The following is a 7,406-nucleotide window of genomic DNA, read 5'->3' on the forward strand; positions in this document are numbered from 1 at the left end:
CCTTGTTTGTCTCAGTTTTCTCATCTGTCAAATGATCTGGAAAAGAAAATGGCAAACCATTCTAGTACCTTTGCCAAGAAAACCCCAAATGGGGTCACAGACATGACTGAACAACAATACAGGTATAGATACAGACACGTGATTATATACATATACACATATGTATATAATCTGTACGTGCATGTTATAGTTTTTAATGTGTATATAGTCCATAATGTGTACAATAATATAATAAATGTATATAATATTTATAACATATGCATTATATTGTACATGTGCATATTTTTATGTATGTATTGATAATGTTTAATATAAAATTTTGGAATAATCTCTTTGTTCTCTCTGAAGTAAACTCAGAGAGTGCCTCTTCCTATGTCAGCAAAAGCCAGCCAAGGCCGACTCTACACTCCTTAAGGAGACCTTTAACCTAAGACACTATATCTTGAATAATGAGACTTTCCTTTGAATCTTATTATCTACAGACATGTACTATGTTATGGCATATTAATGGTAAAGAAAATATAGACATCTTAGGTCGTAATTTCTATTGAACATTGTTTACCCTTTCCTATGTCAATTATCTGTTTAGGGGAGGAAGCCTGCCACTTACTAGTGGTGGGGTTTCTTTCCTTATCACCGAGACATATGCTTACCCAGCCTGAAATCCCAAGGCCTGACTAACATTGCTTTGTTAATTGTCCTGTCTTACTGAATTTATGATTTGCTTAATTAGGAGAGTTTCTTTCTCATGGCAAAATGTACTTAAGACAGATGATTTCTGTACTAGGTAGTCAGAGTCACCTCTGACTCCATAGCGCTATGTAACTGTTTTCTTTATGGGGAATTGATTAATTAATTAAATCATAAAATGTATGCATTTAGCCATGTTGCCTTTTCTCTAACCAAGTTTTCAGGTCAACAGTATATATATATATATATATATATATATATATATACATATATATTCAACAAACATTTATTGGACTCAGATCATATACCCAATAATTCCAGGGAGTGAGGATAAAAATAAAAGGCATAGTCTCTGACCTCAAAGAGCTTAATATCTACTTGAAGAGACAGAGTATGTATGTTAAAAGATAATAAAAATACTAGGTAGTATGTGAGAAGTACCACTGATGATGAGGATGATGATGACAGTGATGTTGAACTTTCCATATTTTTATTCAGTTAGAGAAAAGAAGTTATATTATTCGTCTGGGCAATAGTCCACAGAACTTTAAATATGAAAGAATAATAACTGTGATAGGGCTTTGAGAACTGGCTAGTATGTTGGGATTTGTAGTTTAAAGGGACAATCATTTTACTCTCAACTCTTAGAACAATTTGAAAGCTTTTCAATATTCGAGCTAGAAAGAGGAATTGAGTCATGCCCTAGAATTCTTAAAAGGATACACAGAGTTTTTGAAAAAGTCTAAGAGGAAAAAGGAAAGACCTCAGGAGCTGAGCAAGAGGAATGATGGAGGTAAAGAAGCCCCAACCAGGATTTAACAAGATGAGCAGGAAAGAAACATTGGAGGCTGGGGGGGAGGGGCAGTGCTGCAACAGGAAGAGGGAAAATTGAAAGAAGAGCCATTCTCCCCCTTGGGAGTCATCTTGGAGCAGAAGACTAGGGCTGAAGCTATCAGTTGTACCTCAAGGACTTAGGTCTGCTCTTTCCCCAACTTCCCCGCCCTATATCTCTCCAATAGCAGAGATAAACGGACATTTAAATTAATGTAGAGAGTCAAACCTCTGTCTGAATATTAGGAATTTTCCTAACTTGGGAGGGTCTGAGTTTTTACAATTTTGCTACCAAGTTTTCGTCTGATTTAAGCTCAATAGAGCAGCAGAAGAGGGGACCTAGATTTTTAAAAAATTGATAATTGTCATAACATCTTTAAGGAAAACGTAGATAGAGAAGAAAGGGCAATGAAGAATTTTGTCTGCCAACTATGCACTCCACACTAGTTTTAAAGGAGGATGGTGACTTGTCTCAAGCCAATTTCTACCTAACACCAACGAAAAAGAATTTTTCACAACAATTATAGCTCAGTGGTGTTGTTGTGCTTTACTGTTTACAAAAGGCTTTACACTCACAACTCATTTAGTCTTCACAACAGCCCTATGAAAGAAGTCAAGCAAATAGTATTGCTCCAGTTTTACAAATGAGGAAATTGGAGCTTAGAAAGGCTGAACGGTTTGTGATAGTTGAGAGAGCCTGTTAATCAAAGAACCAGGACATAAACTTAATGCTTTTCTTATTCTAAATCCAGCATCCATCATAGGTCAGTCTCTAGAGTCCTGTGTCTTACCTAGTGTTTGTTGAATTGAAATTGAATAAAATGAGGAACTAATGGAAATTTTAAAAATTCTATTAGATTCAACAAATATTCATTAAATACCATTTTAGGCAAGCCAGTACACTAGGCAAGTCACAGTTCTAGCCTTTCCTGAATCTCCCAGCAGTAACATCCCCTAAAACTAAGCGGTCTATTTTGTACATACTTTGTGGATAGATAGATAGATAGATAGATAGATAGATAGATAGATAGACAGACAGACAGACAGACAGACAGACAGACAGACAGACAGATAGATAGATAGATAGATAGATAGATAGATAGATAGATAGATAGACAGATAGATAGATCAGGCTTGTACCACCTGCAGCATCAAAGGATTTTGGTTGACCTACAAAAAATGTAGAGAAAAACATCCTTTGTACATAGAGGAAATATTTTGGTGTGGGGGTAAGAGGCCTGAGGTATTTAGCAGGTCGTGCAGGCCTGTTATAGATGGCTGTCTCCCTGCCTCCTATAGAAAGTAATCCCCTGGGGGTATGAATTATTTCACTTTTTTAGCACCTAATACAGCACTTGGCACATAATAGGCAATTAATAAGTATGTGTTCATTGATTGATACAAAAACAAGTTGATACAGAACAATCCCTACATAAAAGTCACTCACATAATGATTTGGGGAAAGGTCCAGGAATACTTAATGAACCCAGCTAAACAGAGCTAGAGAGAGGTGAAGAAAAGAAGGAATAAGACAGAGGAGGAAAAGGCCTTAGTAAAATAGTAAATTTTTCCTAATAGAAAAAAGCTGAACTGATCCCTGAGGGAAGATTAGAATTATGAAAGGCAGATTTAAAGAGAGAGTGCTTGGAGATCACCTTATGTAGGAAATAAAGGACTAGACTCAAGTACAGAAACACCTTGGTTCAAGTCTGCCTCCAACACATGCTAACTGTATGACCCTGAGCAAGTCATTATTAAGTGACCCTCAGTGCCCCAGTCAACTAAAACTGTAAGTTATGAATAAGTTTGCTGATCTGCATTAGGAGGGAGTTTTCACACCAGGAATTCTCTGGGTTAAATCATAGGTCTAGAAGGAACAAAATTGTCAAGAATAGTGGAGCCACTAAATTTTGACTCTAACATCACTATATAAGAGGCAAAATAGTATTTAAAAAAACAACAAAACAACTGAACCGAATCAAGGATGCACAGAGTAGGTCAGCATGAGAGCCTATACATTTTTCAGAATACTAGTAGAGAAAGGATAGCAAACACTTCAGAAAAAATCATATATGTTATTACAATCTAAAAAATCAGGAATGTCTTCTTTCCCACATCTACAAAATCTTTGTGAGACTAATCTACTCAGGTATCAAAGCCATCCTTGATAAAGGTATGAGAGATGAGCTTTTGGCAACTAATGTTCTACAAAAACCACAGCTTTATAGTCACACCTTTGCAAAAAAATGCAAAATCCCATTGTGTTTATAATTTGCTAACTACAGGAAGCCTTTGGTTCAAAAGAGAAAAAATGCTGCCTTAAGGCAGCAAGATGTCTCCCATGCATATGTTAAAATAAAAAAAATCCCATGAAAAATTCGATGAGAGATAATTTCGTTCTTCTAACTCTCAGATTATTAATATTAAGTGAGGCATAAAATGAGGAAACTGATGTTTGCCAAAGGTATTTGTCAGTATCATAAAAAATGTCCAGCACAAGGTCAAAATATAAGAGGGACTCCCTATAGAGCAGGAGGGAGATCCTCCAAATGGTCCTGTGGGTGGATGGCATTATATTTATTGCATCAAGCTCCAGAGCATTGCAGAGCCTCCTAAATCACTTTAAAGAGTTTGAACTAACCACCCACACAGGGAGAAAAAAAAACAACAAACGAATGAAGAATGCCTATTGCCCAGACAATTCTATGCAGTGGAATGAACAGCTCATAGAGCTAGTCAGTAGTACATGTGTATCAGAAAAAACGCTAAAGATAAACAATGAACTGACTTGAGAATTAAATAGAAGGAAGTGACTTGGCTGAATTGCCTTTGGAAAATTAAGCTTGGCTTTTAATTATACCAAATTCTCTCTGAAACAAAGGCCTATCTTTATAACATAAATATTTTTTTCCAGTGATGCTATATGGCTATGTATTATTGAATACCACATGGAGAGATTCATAGTGCACATGACCAGATCAAAGGATATTACCAAGAAGGAACTACATCCAAAACACAGTACAAATGTATTCTCGGAGATGTATGAGCAGAAGACAAAGTAGGTCGATTGCATAGTGAAAGTTAGTAATAACAGATGGATCGCCCATGTGCTAGAATGGTCTGTGTAGTACCAATAGACAAACAGAAAAGCATCCAACATTTCATTGTCCACTGCCCCCCTCTTGTTCCTAAGGATTTGAGGCTGAATTTGGACAGGAACTGAATAGCCTGAAGACATGTTGAAAAAAAGATGGAATAAGGAGTGACCAATCAAAGATTTTGAGGAGGAACGAGGTGTGGTCAGATTTCATGTCAGGAATATTGATTTGGCAAGTGAGTGAAAAAAATGTTCTTTAGAGAAGAGAGATTGGTGGCAAGAAGACCAATTCATAGGGAATTACAGTAGAATAGGTATACAGCAGCTAAACACCTGGGACATTTATTGCTATCCTCAAAAAATGGAATAGGGACAAGATGTGTTTCAGGAGGAAGACATAGACAGGAATTGAAAAGCATGAAGACAGTGACCTTGCCCTCTCACATGAGTTTTCATCCTTTATCACTTTCATTTTCATAGCAAGATCCACGGAGTCTTCAAGAAACTATAGTGCTACAGACCTAGAGAACTTCTTGTGGTTTGTAAGAAAACAACTCCTGAAATGACCTAAGAAGAAAGCAGGTTAGAACTCAGGAATGGATGGAAGTTAAAAGGGGTTTTCTGGTCCCAAGTTAGAGTATTGGGACAGAGATATTGATTCTGCCATCAGGAAGAAATGAATTCAAAGTCAGACTAAATGTCTGTGTGTTCTAATTAGCTGTCAGACTGTTCTGTTGTTAAGACAGGGCCAAAGTCTCCCCAGTTTTGCTCTGATACTTTGACTAAGTGCAAACTTTTTTTTAATCAAATCAGACAATCAGCACTGAGTATGAACAGGTCCTATACACTTACTTGAATATACTAAAGTCATTTGTAAAAGATTTTATCACACTCCAAATCACTTTATGCAAAAGAAGACTTTCAGAAGTGAAGGAGAGTTTCTGAGCCTATGAATTAGAGTGATTGGAACAAGGATGGAGCAAAGAGAGGACTGGGTTGTGGCAGAGAAGGGAGATTTGAAGAGGATCTGGCTCTACAGATATCCTGAAGAAGAGGTTTCAGACTAATATGACACAGTGGGTAGAGTGTTTGGACTGGAATCAGGAAAATGTGAATTTAAATCTGGTCTGATACTTACTAGCTGTGTGACCCTAGACAAGTCATTTAATCTCTATTTACCTCACCTTTTTCATCTGTAAAATGAAGATATTAATAGCATCTACCTCACAGAGTTGATGTGAGAGTCAAATGATAGAATTTGTAAAGTATTTAACACAATGCCTGGTACATATGGGCACTGTATAAATGTTAGCTATTATCATTATCTAAATCCCAAGAAAATGCTGGCTCTCTCCCCAAATTATCCTCTTGATACCTATTTATCCATAGACACTGCAATATAATCCACCATTTCATTCCTCACGTTTCCAGAAAAGTGAATTTTGCCTCAATACACAAAGAGGTCAGGGTTTGACTATATACATCCATCCATCCATCCATCCATCCATCCGTTCGTCTGTCTGTCTGTCTCTGTCTGTCTGTTTGTTACAACCAGGATTTTCACATGTCCAGATCATCTAAGATGGAGACATGCCTGTAAGAGACGGCAGATGGAAGAAGACATTCTGAGTTCCCTTATCACACGAATGGGAGCAGCCTCTTGTCCCAGACTGGTAGCCAGAACAGGTTTTGTCTTTAAAACCACTAGCCTGGGACAGTCTGTCTGTCTGTCTGTCTGTCTGTCTGTCTGTCTTTCTGTCTCTCTGTCTCCCTGTTTCTGTCTCTCTTTCTCTCTTTCCAGCATCATCCAAGGAGTGAATGTTCTCTTGGGTGAGAGAAGAGTCTACTTCCTCCTCCCTTTTTCAGCCCATGACCCTAAGAACCAGGTTTGGGGGTTGAGCTTTCTTTCTTCATTCTTTTCTGTCCTAGGTAGAGGCAGTCGAGAGCTGAAACCGAAGACCTCGGAGACAGGATTCCAAGGCAGAGAGGTTACTACCCCAACAGGGAATCCCTGAGAAGCCAATGTGCTGGGTCTCAAGCCCAAGGGGACTTTGGACTTGGAACTTGGTGAGGCTATAATCTGAGGGACTGAATTAAACTCTGAAGATAATTGCTGTCTTCTCCCCAGAGTTTGAGAAGGTATAAGGGTGGATTACGCCCCACTAGGTGTTGGGGTGGGGAGGGATGTGGGAAATGTTTACAAGCTTGTTATTACTACTGTTAAGTGGTTAAATGGATCTGCTGTTCAGGAGACTTCCATAACTGAGGAATTCAATCACTGGGGTCTTGAACCAAGGGCAGAGGCTGGACACCTCCCAATCTGGAATCACAGATGGGGGGAAGGATAAAATGTAACAGATCTGGCTTTCAGGCAGTGGGGGCTAGTATAATTATTGTTACATATGTGTATATGCGTGTATTTGTGTGTGTGTGTGGTTAGACAGAGAAACCAACCTTTACTTAGGTTTTAGGAAGTTTTCCTCATTAGGAGCTCAGAGCAATTTTTGACATTTAAAAGAAACACCCTAAAGTAGAAGTAAAGGAAACCAAGTGGACTTGAGGGGCCATTAAATTATACTCTTAAACTGGTTTTTAACAGGTTATTATTATGCTAAGGGAAGCTAGGTGGCACTGTGGATAGGGTGCCTTCAGGCACTCATCATTGGAGTTCAAATCTGGCCTCTGACACTTCCTAGTAGTGTAACCCTGGGCAAGTCATTTACCCTTATTTGTTTCAATTTCTTCATCTATAAAATGAGGTGGAAAAGGAAATGACAAACCATTCCAG

Source organism: Notamacropus eugenii, chromosome 4, assembly GCF_028372415.1.
Source record: "Notamacropus eugenii isolate mMacEug1 chromosome 4, mMacEug1.pri_v2, whole genome shotgun sequence".
Taxonomy (NCBI): domain Eukaryota; kingdom Metazoa; phylum Chordata; class Mammalia; order Diprotodontia; family Macropodidae; genus Notamacropus; species Notamacropus eugenii.